This window comes from Microcaecilia unicolor, chromosome 6 (assembly GCF_901765095.1).
Source record: "Microcaecilia unicolor chromosome 6, aMicUni1.1, whole genome shotgun sequence".
NCBI lineage: Eukaryota > Metazoa > Chordata > Amphibia > Gymnophiona > Siphonopidae > Microcaecilia > Microcaecilia unicolor.
In genome coordinates, this window is record NC_044036.1 from 14,901,051 (window position 1) to 14,915,488 (window position 14,438).

The window sequence follows — 14,438 nt, forward strand, 5'->3', positions numbered from 1 at the left end:
CCCCTGTTGGAATTCAGTTCGCAGGGCAGTATTTGTTCGACAAATGGAAGTTGAGCTGTGCCACATCCTGCAACATTTGACATAGTCAGCTCCTTCCTGCATTGAGTGGTGGCGGAGGTAGCCTCCTGAAAATCTCTAGTGCACTATTTGGAAAATTTCCTCTTCATCGCCTAAGGATTCGGATGGCTGCCTGAAGCTTCTGAACACATTCAATGCAGTCACCCAAGAATTCAGATTGACAGTAGCACTCAACAAAACAGTGGGACCATGCTTGTTCTTTACCTAACTAGGCATTGAGATTGACGCCATCTTGATGACAACTCGCCTACCACCAGAGAAGCTCATTGACTTGCAAATGAAGATAACAGGGGCACTATCTGCAGTACAGCTTACACTACACCAGATACAATCGCTTATCAGCTCCTTGAGCTTTGCTTGCCGTGTTATCCCCGTGGACCGGATCTGCATCTGAAGAGTGGCCGCAGCCACTGCGGGTGTCAAGCATAAGTAAGTATCACCACATCTGTGTATCTCACTATCATGGAAGACTTTAGAATCCCTCTGTGTTTTGCATGACTTCAATGGCCCGGCCCTGATGCAGTCCACCCCCGTATCCAGTGTGGACTTTAACAATTCACAGATGCAGCTGGTTTTGGGGCATATTATAGCGGAGATTGGTTTGCAGCCTCATGACTGGACTCCTGGTTAGCCTCTGGCCTGGCCAAGGGTATCACCTTCCTCAAATTCTTCCCCATTGTAGTGGTGCTACACATCTGGGGCAACAGACTACACAACAGAAGGGTCACCTTTTGGTCTGACAATGAGGCAGCTGTCGAAGTGATCAGACAGCTCATCAGAATCTGTGTGCTGCTCTGCTCGTCCCTTGGGCATACATCTGAACCTGCGCCTAATCGTCAACTGGACTGAAATCCCCAGTATGCGTCGGCATTTGCTCCTGCCCTACTATATATGTGAGCTACTTGCAACATCTCCACCTCCAGACATGCTAATCGTCCACCTGGGGGCAATGACATTGGATTGCTATCATGGAAGGATCTCATTTCGGCTGCTAAAAAGACCTCCAACTTTTTGGCCCCCCTCAGAGGAACATGGATCTGTTGGTCTGACATTATCCCAAGAATCCACTAGATGGCAGTGGAATAGCCACAGGGGGCCTGGGCTGCACCAATTTGGGTTTGGGGCTCCCAAGGTTTGCTGGTTTTGCTTGTGGGGGGTCCCCAAACCCCACCAGTAGAAGCTTTTCTGCAGTGATATTCACTGTCATGCTGCCGACCCTGCTTTCCCCCTCCCCTGTGCCCTTGCTAATTTTTAGTGAAATTGAGCATGTGTGAGCTTCGCGCATGCTCAATTGAGCTACAAGCATGCACGCTGGGGCAGGAAAGCAGGGCAGCAAGTGTTGTGGTGAATATTGCCACAGGAAAGTTTCTACTGACGGGGCTTGGGGACCCCTGCTAGCCCAGATATGTGGGATTACGGCAGGAATTGAGAGAGGTGGGGGAGGAGGAGAGGCAAAATGTACACCCCCCCCCCCCCCCACTTTGAACTCATGCCCGGTCTCAGATAGAGGTCTGGCTACACCTCTGCTGGATGGGCTCCAAGCTTTTGACTAGGGATCTGAAGAAGATGAACTGACATGGACAATGGAGTCATCTTGGCAGGGGTAAAATCTGACATCAATGGGCCACCCCTGCAATCAGCAGGAACTTCTTACCTAAATCGGGTCCATCTTTTGGATGTGGCACTGGATCTCCTCATCGAGGACTTCCAAGAAACCTTAGAAGCCCACATCGTTCAAGCTTCCAGACATGGCGCTGGACTTGTCGATCATCAACTCCCAAGAAAACTCAAGTCTTCTGTGCTAAAAGTCACCATTGTGTTCTGTTGCTGCCTTTATTAGATATTAAGGAGACCTGCTTGTGTTGTTATTTTTATATTAGGGGGTCTCGGGCCTGCTTTGCTGACCCAGGTATGGCGGAGGCACCCGAGCCCATTTAAGCATCTGTATGGGAACAACATCCAGGCAACAGCGTACGGCTCACTGAAAGATAAGACAGACTTAGCTGCAGCACGGTGGGCATGAGAGGGTGAAGGTTTATAGCTAGAAAACAGTACATGGTCTAGCTGAAGAGGAGAGCAAGAAAGACCAAGGTACAAGAGAGCTAGGGCAGATCCTCTCTAGCTGGTGCTAGGCAGGGAGCGACTCCAGCTGAAAAGGCTCGGTTGCTTCTTTGTAACGTCTGCTTTAACATAGTCGTCAATAAAGCTGTGGCCTAGTAGCCCACACATTTTACCTACAACCTTGTGTCTGTTGTAAAATGTTGCCAGGGTTCTATTCTGTCACACCTGGTACCGAGGGAGTGAGCGTGCAGCCTGTCGATTTGATTGCTCTTTGTTAAATTAAAATAAAGATTTTAGAAATCTGTTACATGGTCTGTCTGCTGGGTGATCAGAGCATGATAGAAAGAATGAGTAAATTATCCAGAAAATAATAAATAAGCCTAGCAAGATAAATCTCAACAAAAACAAAGTGAAATGAGAATAATATTCTCTAATAAAATCAAGCACTCCTAGGGATCATTGGTCTCTTTTTCAGGCTGTGCTGAAATCTGTCACTGTTAGGCTACCATGGAGGCTGTCCTGCATTTCCCCCACCCCTCGGAGGGGGGGGGGGGGGGGGAAAGACAGGCTGGATGAATGGATACCAGGAATTCTTTATATTCAAACTTTTTGCACCTTTGCAGATCTCGGGTCATTTCAAACTTGTCTCTTTGGTGTAAGAAGTCCCAGTTCTTTGTTTTCGCAACGTGAACCGTTCTCTCGTACTTTTTAAAAATCACCAGAGCTTAGGAGGAAAAAGTGTACATGAAGGGCAGAAGCCAAAGAGCAGCTGGGTACCTTTATACTGGGCTAATGAAATACATGTCCACAAATTCCATTCCCTTTCTCAGATCTGCGCAAAGCGAGACCGTTTTGCCTAAATCCAACGAAAGGGGTGAGGAAATACTAAAAACTAGCCGCGCATAGACCAGCTTGTCAAATGAAGGATGTCACCTTAATTCAGGCGCATTGAGGTGGCCCTAATGCTGCAACCACAACACTTCCATTTCTGATGGGACCCTGTCCAGAAGGAATGGATCCTCAGAAGCTTAGCGGAGATTGGGTGGCAGAGCCGGTGGTGGGAGGCAGGGCTAGTACTGGGCAGACTTCTACGGTCTGTGCCCTGAAAACGGCAGATGCAAATCAAGGTCAGGTATACACAAAGTAGCACATATGAGTTGTCTTGTTGGGCAGACTGGATGGACCGTGTAGGTCTGCTGCCGCCGTCATCTACTATGTATTGCAGCTGGGTCACAGTTCAGAACTTGCAGTTTTCAGTGTTGCATTAATGCAAGACTGAAAAGTCACAAAGGCAGAATTTCATGTATTACTAGGGCGCAGCATCAAACACATTCCCAGTCTAAGCACATTTGATTTGCCAGAAAGTATACATTGTGATACTGGATAACAGAGTAATAATGCACAGTTCAATAAATGCAGTCGAATGCAATATATTTATAAAAAAGGCCCGTTTGACACAAATGAAACGGGTGCTAGCAAGGTTTTCTTCGGAGTGTGTATGTTTGAGATAGTATGTGAGAGAGTGTGGGTGCGAGTGTGTCAGAGAGAGAGTGTGTGTGTGCAAGTGCGTATGCGAGAGTGTGAGAGAGTGTGTTTAAGACACAGACTCTCTGTGAGACTTGAGTGTATGAGACCAAGAGTGTGTGAGTGACAGACAGAGAGAGACAGAGAGACAGACAGAGACAGACACTTCCCCCCCCCCCCCCCCCCCCCCCTCTCTGGTGTCTGAGCGTTACTGTGCAGGACGCTGAGCTCGGGCTGTGCGTCAAGGAACTGACCAATCCTATTTCATAGAATGCACCTCCAACATTCTGAAGCCGAGAAACCTCACATGGTTGGTCACTTCTGCTTGTGACGAACCCGGAAGTACGTGATGTCAATTCAGGAGATGGATACAGAGAGCAGGAATGCCTCAGCCATGTAGTCAGCTTCAGAATGCTGGAGGTGTGTTTTATTATATAGGATATAGTATTGTGTGGCACCTACTAAAGACGTCAGGTGCCGACGGCAGGCTGAGATGTTCTGTTGATTTCAGGGCACTGGATACTTTCCATTTTTCTCTCTCTTTCTGCATTACTGTGACATGCTGCATATTACAGTGGGAGGTCAGTGCAGAGGTGGATCAAGAGAGAGTGTTGGATGGTGGTGTGCAGAGGGAACGTTTTTAATCTAGATTTCAACCAGCTGTAGCTTTTGTGGAAAAGATAGACTATAACCCTGTTGTGACATCAAATGCACAATGAATAAAGAGCCAAATCAGACATTGTCACTTTTGGTTATTAGGTGTATAAAATCAGTGGTAAATATCGCATTCCTTCAGGCTTTCGTGGGTTTACTAATATATAATGCAGAGCGTTTATGACACCAAGTTACTCAGTGTGTGTATGAAACCTTTCAGACCTGCCGTCTAGTGTACACTTTACATAGTTTTGTACCCTGAATTGGACTTTTGAAGAAATATTGCACTGTTAGAAAGAAAAGTGAAAAGTTCATGTTGTCAGTAGTGAAATAGATGTTTGGGACTCCTTTCTTCAGTTGTTTTGCCTGGCTGATAATTTTCCAGGTTACCTCCTCTTCCTCCAGCCTTCATTTGACACCTGACCCCCTCATGACTCCCTTCAGCAAATCCGAGGCCTGCATTTATTTTATTTAGATTTTGCTCACACCTTTTTCAGTAGTAGCTCAAGGTGAGTTACATTCAGGTACTCTGGATATTTCTCTGTCCCAGGAGGGCTCACAATCTAAGTTTGTACCTGAGGCAATGGAGGGTTAAGTGACTTGCCCAAGATCACAAGGAGCAGCAGTGGGATTTGAACCTGTCACTTTTGGATTGCAAGGCTGGTGCTCTAACCACTAGGCCACTCCTCCACCCTGAGAAGTTTGTGGTATGATATTTACTAAAAACAATGTCTACCTCTCAGTAGCGCAGAAGTCAAAAGACTTACTTTTACCCAGAAGCTGAAACCCTTTCTTTGTTCCTTAACTAAATTGTCCATTAAATATCAGAAGGACCCCCCCCCCCCCCCGAATATCACCTAGCAAGGTCTTCAAGAATATTGAAAATCCTATCAAAGCTTCTGAGTTGCATAATTATGTGTTACAGCTACAAAAGTCGACATACGATTGGGCACTGAATCTAGTCAGAGAAGACTTAATTCTGTAGAATTCCTGAGCTGCGGAAACGCATTTGTGCTCACTCTGGTATAATTAACCAGGCTGGCTTGGGGATATTCAACACTGTTCAGGGCAGGTTAATTTCCTGTCACCAAATGGAGATCATTCTGGGTTTATTTTTGTCTGCCTGCTTTTCCAGGTTAGGCAGATGAAAAGTTGTTACTGTATGTCCCAAAATTCTTACAAAAATAGTGACAGTAACTTAGTACATGATGGCAGATAAAAAGACTGAAAAGTAAGCTACTCCATCACTATATAAATGCATGTGTGTGAGCGAGACAGCTGTGAGTACTATATATATATATATATATATACCATATTCTGAATATGTGCTCAGTTTCCAGACTCCTCAGGCTGCTGCAGCCCCATGGTTTATTTTCATCTGAGGAAAGAAGTGCTAGTTCCTGAAGGCTAGTCCAGAAATGTACTCACCATAGGATTTTTATTGACATCAGTTTCCAGGCAAAAAAAATATCCTAACCTTTTTCCTGTCATAAGCAAAAGTATCACTTAAATCTCAAATTATGCTCATGGACTGAGATGTGTATAAATGGCAATCCCAATTTATATATAATCATAGGTCCAAACAGCTACACACACACATATATATATATATAGACATATACACACACATACACAACTACACAGGGTGTCAAATTTCATAGCCATTTAACATCCATATATGATATTAAATTGCAAAATGTCCTCTGAATGGATGTAAGAATGGATAGCTGAAAAACTCTTTGGACCTATGATTGTAAAATATGGGAGGTGATGCGCGTACATAGTAATTCCCAACGGAGGAGGGTAGATAGTGGAGTTCCCCAGGGGTCTGTGCTGGGACCACTGCTTTTTAACATTTATAAATGATGTAAAGCTGGGAGTAACTAGTGAGGTAATTAAATTTGCTGATGACACAAAGTTATTCAAAGTTGTTAAAAATCACAAGAGGACCTTATGAGACTGGGCGTCTAAATGGCAGATGACGTTTAATGTGAGCAAGCGTGAAAGAGGAACCCGAACTAGCTACATAATGCAAGGTTCCACATTAGTAGTATCCAGCCAGGCAAGGGATCTAGGCATCATCGTTGATACATTAAAACCCTCTGCTCAGTGTGTGGTGGCAGCTAAGAAGGCAAGTAGTATTTTAGGTATTATTAGGAAAGGAATGGAAAACAAAAGAAAGGATGTTATAATGCCTTTGTACAGCTCCATGGTGCAACCGCACCTCAAATTGTGTGTGCAATTCTGGTCACCACATCTCAAAGATATAGTGGAATTAGAAAAAGGTACAGAGAAGGGTGACAAAATGATAAAGGGAATGGGATGACTTCCCTATGAGGAAAGGCTAAAGCAGCTAGGGCTCTTCAGCTTGGAGAAAAGACAGCTGAGGGGAGGTATGATACAAGTCTATAAAATAATGAGTGGAGTGGAATAATAGGTAGACGTGAATCGCTTGTTTACTCTTAGCAAAAATACTAGGACTAAGGGGCATGCAATGAAGCTACAAAGTAGTAAATTTAAAATGAATTGAAGAAAATATTTCTTTACTCAATGTATAATTAAACTCGAATTCGTTGCCAGAGAATGTAGTAAAAGCAGTTAGCTTAATGGGGTTTTAAAAAAAAGGTTTGGACAGCTTCCTAAAAGAAAAACTCCATAAGTCTTATTAAAATGGACTTGGGGAAAATACACTGCTTATTTCTAGGATAAGCAGCATAAAATGTTTTGTACTGTTTTGGGATCTTGCCAGATACTTGTAACCTGGATTGGCCACTGTTAGAAACAGGATGCTGGGTTTGATGGACCTTCGGTCTGTCCCAGTATGGCCAATACTTGTGTACTTATACAATGGTTCATAAACGAGCGAGTGGTGACTGATTTGCATCTCCACCTCAGTTTCTTTTTCAGATCGAAGTGGTGTAATACTGACACCCAACTTTCAAGTTATTTGACCAGAACCCAGTACAAAATTTTGGGAGTGCTCCCCCGGAGGTGCCATGTATACCTTGATTGGATTATTGCGTTAGGCTTCTGCCGATTGCGCCTTCCAGTTATTAGTATTTTTATTTTTCAGGATTTATTTACCGCCTTTTTGAAGGAATTCACTCAAGGCGATGTACAGTAGGGCATGTTTGTTCTGAGAAGTTTGTCTGTCAAGTGGCTGTATTAGATGTTTAAAAAAACTGACCAGTTGAAGTACCCCCTCCCCAGGTATTTGTGAGTCGACCTGGACACTATGCTGCAGAGTTTAGTTTCAAGCATTGCAGATGATGGACTGAATTACCACTGGGTTTTCATTCTTCTTTTTAAGGTGTGTGGATAGAAAGCACTTTAACAAGACGTGTCTCAAGGTTTATATATCCTCATCTGTCTCACATGCGCTTTCTAAAGTTTACATTTCAGGAAGAGGCGTGAGTGCCGAGTAAACCTCGCCCATCTATGCTGAAATTTGTGTATTTATATTCTGCCAGTAACCACAGAGGAGTAAACCTGTACAAATGCGTTATCCATACGACTAGATTAGTAAAAGAATAAAACAAAACGTCAACCATTCATACCAAGTCCCCATCCTAATAATTAAAGATGCATCAACAAAAATGCAACCACTGATCAAATCAAGGGCTTCCCACCCCCCTCTCAAATCCCGCTGCATAGAATTTAAACCCAGTATTCACTCAAGAGGCCATTAAATGCTCTAATTCTGCACACTGAGGGGCGAGTCATTAAACTTTCTATACCTTTTACTGATGGATACTTGAGCTCATTATAGTCTTTCCAAGACTCTGTTTTCAGTATAAGGCGCACATCCTGCTAGGAACTTTTAGGCCAAGTTTGGACTATCAGGAGACTCGGGGGGGGGGGGGGGGGGGGTCGTCATGTGATCGGTGCATTTGTATGTCCCGAAAAAGGACAGTCATGGTCTGGGAAGTCCATGTTTCACGTCTTGGTCCTTTAAATGGTTTCATGATCCCCAAAGCCTTTGGTATTGTGATGTCAGAAGCCGCTCAGCGTGTGAAGTGATAGAAACCATAGTGTTTAATATGCAGGAGTCACACTTTATTTACAGACCTGCAGCCTATAGTGAACTAAACGATTTAATTATTTCAAAAGCTATCTGCTCCAGTCTATATTATGTTGAAATGTAGCAGGAGAGGATATGACGCCTGCTTTTTTTTAAAGCCAACTTAAAAGATCAGTTTATATGTAGGGTCTGCCACAAACTATTAAAACATTTTATAAGAAAGCTTTTTTGCATGATGAATGGGTAAAGAAACGGCTTAAATGTTGATTACCTAGACAGAAGGTGCTTCGCTAAACATTTACTTTTCTGCCTAAATAGTTGTATTGAATGGAAGCGGTTTGCCTCCCCCCCCCCCCCCCCCCTCCTCTCTGCAAGCTGTTATCCCATGGCCTGGGGGGAGGCTCTGGCTGAGATGTATGAGGTCTCTGGTGGTGAGATATGCAGATCTCGAGCCCCATTTCGTTCACCTTCTAATAGAGGTGCAAATAGGTTTCGACTGCCAAGTCCTTCATTTATCACTTACCCTGATAGTGGCTCCCAGTCCCCCCCCCCCCCCCCCCCTTAACTGAGTTTATACAAATATAATTTATGCCCAGAAAACACTGCTTGTCCCTGTCTGCATTTCTAAATGAAATTCATTTTTGTAACAGGTATCGCCTCTCCTCCCCTACTCTCTAAGCTTTCACTTTCTATCTTTTCCTCACCTCCTTCCCTCTCTCTCCTTCCAGTCTTTTCTCTTATCCCTTTCCCTCCTCCCTCTCCATTTTTTCCCTTTAGTTTCTTGTAACTCTTCCATTTCTCTCTCCTCGATTTACTGTAAACTCTTTCCATTTTCTTCTCCACCAGTCTTTCCTTCTCTCCTGGCCTCTCTTCTCCCCCTATTCTCTGTTCTCTCCTCCCTTTGGTTTTCTGTTAACTCTTCAATTTCCCTCTCCTTCCATGCATTCCTCTCTCCTCTTAGCCCTTCTGTCCGTTCTTTGTTCTCTCCTTCCTCTCAACTCCTCAATTTCTCTTTCCTTTCCCTCTTGCCCCTTCTCCTTATCTAATCCCTTTCCATTTTTTCCTCTTCTCTCCTTTGGTTCTCTCTAAACTTCAGTTTCCCTCTCCTTCCATGCATTCCTCTCTCCTTTCCTCTTATTCCCTCTCTTTCCATTAGTTTTCTGTGGCCTCCTCCATTTCCTCTTCTCTGTTCCCTTCCTTTCCATTTTCTTCTTCTTTGGTTTTCTGTAACTTCAATTTCCATCTATTTCCTCTCTCCTCTTATTCCCGCTATCCATTCTTTGGTCTTTCCTCCCTGTCACTTTTTCCTCTTCATTGGTTTTCTGTAAACTTCCATTTTCCTCTCTTCTTCCATTCTTCTCTCTGCTCTTTCCATCCTTCCCACTCCTTTTCCTATCCACTATTGCAAAGAATCCTCTATCGTTGCATACAGGCTCCCTCCCCTCTGCCATGTTCTTTCCTTTTCTGATTTAATTGTGGTCATTCTCTCAGCTCACCTGATGGGCTGATGGTTTTTATTGCCAACCAAATAGCTGCAAAACCATCCAAGGTACACATGGACCATTATTTCCCCCATTGACCGATCTAATACAAACAAGCAAGAAAAAGTCAGGGGGGTGGGGGAAAAAGGCAGAAACAATTGCTTGAAAACCACCCTTAGAAAAAGGGGACAGAGACAAAGGTGTAGAAATAAGTAAAGTCACCACAAGTTCTTATGTCCGCTGTGACAGATGCCATATGTGTAGAAAAGCCTGTCATAATCATACCCAGTTGACCCTGTTCACTGTCCAGGTCGTGCATAATCTCTGGTCATCTCCCCCCTTACTTCAGCTCTCTGCAGCTGTCCCAAAATAACGGTGTCATCATAAAATACATGGTAGGGAGACCGTTTCTAAACTGCAAAGTCTCTTCCGTTGAAGCAGGTGCCCTGCCAGAGCTATGAGGGGATTGAAACTCATACTTGAAAACAAAAGTTTAGAGATGTCACTTTAACAGCAACTGTGAGAAGGGCTGCCTTGTGTCCTTTCAGTCCATGAAGATAAAAAACAAACATTTTGCTGCCCCAAGGGAATGAGCAGAGGGTCTCTAGAATTTAGATGGGATGGGGAACCGACCTAAATTTCACTTGCAGAAGATGTGTCATTTAAAAAGAAACTTACGACTCAGCCTTTACTTCAACATTTTGATATCAGGAAGAAGTTAAGAGTTTGTTACTACTGGAAAGATTACAAAATCAATACCTGGAAATGGAATTCCTCTAAGTTGAAACAAAATGTGTGATTTTACTAAACTTTTTTTTTTAATTGCATTTCAGTAATCTTATCATTTCATTCAATGTGCAATATAAAAAGTTTCAACTGTTTTCCGAGACATGAATTAATTAATTCAAAAGAGTTAAAGCCAATAGACAGCAGCAGGAAGGTGAGAAGAGAAGTTATGGAAGTTTGCGTCGTTTATTTGCGGAGTCCTGCACTCGAATTGTACTGAATTCTTCAGAATTCGATTTCTTTTCATGCGCGTTTAATTCTCGTCTGCTGATTTTTTTTTCCACAGAGCTCCAGGAAAACGCAAGGACACCTCGGATCTGCTCTCTCAGGCGCTCTAACCGCCGTCACTCTTGGAGAGGAAACCAGACCTTTGGCAGACTGCAAAAGCCTTTATTGGATCAAGCCAACAATTTATCCAGGGGAAGAGGCCATGTGAATCTCTTTCAGACCCGGCCCTGCCTGATCTGGGAGTTTACTGCTTTACTGGCTAGTTGTTCTGGAGTTGGAAAGCATCTGGGAGTTTTGTGGATCAGCAGATACTAATGGAGCTATTGGTATCATCTAAACTAAAGGATATAGTTTTTCGGTATTATTCATATACAGGTATTTTTTTTTCTGTGCCTATTTTTTTCTCTCGAGGTTATTCTAGTCCTCATGAGATTAGGAAAGAAAAATTAACATGTGTGACTGATTTTTTTTTAACCATACAGCAAAGCACGCTATGCATTCATAAAATCATTTAAACACGGGGGTGTGTGGACTTCCCTTGAGCAGATCAGTCTGCGAATTACAGAAGTTGTAGGAAAGAACTGATCATGAGAGCAGCCTTCGAAATCATTTCTATGTGAAAAAAGTCAACAATGAATTAACCCTATATCTTTACAGATAGGAAACCTTCCAGAAGGGTAACCCTGTTAGTCTTAGGAGTAAAGAAAAAAAAATGGCATTGACCCTGGTGACACCTGCAAAATCACATAGGCATGAGCTTTGCTAGTTGCTGAAGCAAGATTTAAGATGCATGCAAGTTTAGTCTAATATACCTGAGCAATATCTGAACAACATTAGGGAAAGTTATTTCAGTAGCAATTACGTGGATATTAAGGGGGGGGGGGGTTTCCCCTCTTTTCTACATGCTTACCTTATATGGATGTATATAGAGATTTTATTGTGTGTGTAATACGTTACCCTCAATGTGAGTTATTGTAGCCACTGGGGCAGTTCTTGGGTCCATGAGGTTAATTACTACTTGACGCAGGGAAAGGTCAAAGACACACGTTTGCGTGTCACTGGACCGAATTCATACAACTTCTGCAGAGCTATTGAGAGCAACAGTCTGGCCCCCAACTTCTATTTGTAAGTGCCCGAGTGGACTAACGTAGCATTCCCAGCATAACCGAAGCAGCCATTGGACTCGTATGATTTTACACTTTCGTTGCCAAGCTAAGGTTTTGTCTTGACTGGGCAACTGCTATTTTACGGTGCTGTATATCAAATGCATTGCCCAGTACCCTTTTCCGAATTTGTCATCGTTATCCCGTAAACTAGCTGGCAACAGGTGAGTTGATTTATTCTGGTTTGGAAGAGCTTTTCCTGTTGCATTTCTACTCATACGACATTAGCATCTTTCTACAATAAATGGCTCTGATTTGTTTTGTCGGTAATTGTTTTTTGGTTTAAGGTCTTACCTCTTGTGATCAAATTTGAGGCAGTTAGCTTAGCGGGGTTTAAAAAGGAGGTTTGGACGGCTTCCTAAAAGAAAAATCCAAAGACCATTATTAAAATGACTTGGGGAAAATCCACTGCTTGGATAAGCAGCATAAAATGATGTATTGAACTTTTTCAGGATCTTGTCAGGTATTTGTGACCTGGATTGGCCACTGTTGGAAACAGGATGCTGGGCTCGATGGACCTTTGTTCTGTCCCAGTGTGGCAATATTTATGCACTTATGGCTCACCTGTATTAACCCCTCAGTCAGTTTGGGCATAGACAGGACTAATTAAATCGGTTTTAACATACTTCTTTCCAGCAACTTAACACAGAGTTTAAAAGTTCACCGAAAGTGAATGGCATCAGCCTTCCTCGTGTTTTTTCATCGGACTTTATCACTGTCCTTCCCTGTCCATCCTTTGCTCTTTCCCCGTCTCGCTTGTTTTGTCTGTCTCCATCATCTCCTGTCACCCACCCACCCCCTCTCTCTCTCTTTCCACTTTCGGATATGGCCTCCAGCTATCCCCTCAGCAGGCTGTTTGCTTATTAAAACATCATTATGTAAATGAAGTCAAATTTACATTCTTAACACTTTGATCTCTAGAAATTAAGAAATGCTTTGTTAAATATTGTGCCCTCCGGCGGCAAGGAATGAAAAAAGTCGGCATGGCGAGAACGAAACGTGAATAAGAAGTTGTATAAATTTGACAAAAAAAAAAAAAAAGCAGAACTATACAAATGTTGTAACGGCTCAGGATTTTTAGAAGGTCATCTTTGAGATACACGTGTATAACGATGTATATCTATATATATACACACACACACAAAAAGAAAAAAAAGATGTGAGAATATTTTAAATACAGAGGATTATCACGATCAAATGTTAAGTCATTGGTGTAGCGTTCTCTCTTTTGGGGGGTGAGAAGAACCAGGGTATGCGCAGAATTATTTTCCGAACATTTATACAAAGACTTGTCCCTCGATATTGATACAAAAAGTCACTTCTGGTATCTGCCAAGTCCAACTTTAATCTTTTTCATGGACTTTTTAGGCAGAGGGGACACCCCTTGGATGGTAAAACATGTGTTACAATGGGATCATCGCAAAACTTTCTAAAACTGGCCACATTGGGGCAAGTCAAACGAATTCAGAGCAGAAAGTAAGAAACTCAAGAGCAAAACTTGCTCCGGCAGCTTTTTGATACCTGGACTTGAAACATGAGTGAAAGCCGGGCATGTGGGTAATTAAGGCGCTAATTTCATTTACCTTTGGCTGCTTAACGCAGGGTGGAAGATGGTACAGCAGTAGGGAAAAAAACAAAAACAGCAAAATAATTTTATGATAGTCACAGCACGAGTAAGGAAAGATAAACCTTGAAAATAAATCACTGTGTGTTCCTTACAAGGTAAGTAAGGGCTGAGAGAAGAAATACCCTGGATTTCCCCCCTCCCTCCAGCATCACTTCAGAAGCACGTTTAAATCACGAAAAGAAAGTTGAAATACATTATTGGCTAAAAGTACCTCTTTTTTTGTTTCCTGTGCAGGACCCTCTCACTTTCCTCCGTCTAGGTGGCTGGGTTTGAAGAGTAAATTCTGCTCCTGATTTTCTGAGCCAAAAGGCTTGATGCAGGCTGGCGGACTTCTTCTGGCGTGGAAAGATCGTGGGGCCCCTCAGAAGCTTCCTCTACTGAGTTCTCTCCTAGTTGTCTCGCTCGCTCTTTTACTCCACTCTCCTCTCTTGAAGCTTTTCCAGGTTGTCTGTCTCCTGGTCCAGCTAAGCTGCCATCTACTGGGGGCAGGACCGAAGAAGGATTTTTAAAAGAGCTTCACAGGAGCAGGGCGCAACCCCGCATCATTTTCAATGGTCCTCCACCCTGTCAATCAAAAGTGCCTCCGGATTTTTTTTTTCCCCCCCTACACTTCTTACCAGTAATTTACTCAAACCCAGTCAGGTGTAAAAGTCTAATTAAATCACTATAAGACAATAGGCACACGAGATGCAGTTGCTAGCTTCTGTTGTGATGATGGATATAATGCAAGGATTCGGTTATGTTGATAAGAAAGAGATGAACAGACGTTGCAAAAAGCAGAAACTGATGGATGCATTGCAGAGTTTCTCCATTTA

At 43.1% G+C, this 14,438-nt stretch overlaps 1 protein-coding gene across 1 annotated transcript in view; it reads right to left on the minus strand.

The window, feature by feature from the left end:
• Window positions 1-14,172, minus strand: part of DMBX1 (diencephalon/mesencephalon homeobox 1) — a 92,623-nt gene extending 78,451 nt beyond the window's left edge. The window contains exon 1 of the mRNA XM_030206315.1: window positions 13,835-14,172. The gene's annotated coding sequence lies outside the window, so the exon portion shown is untranslated. The remainder of the gene's footprint in view (window positions 1-13,834) is intronic.
• Window positions 14,173-14,438: the final 266 nt, after the last annotated feature.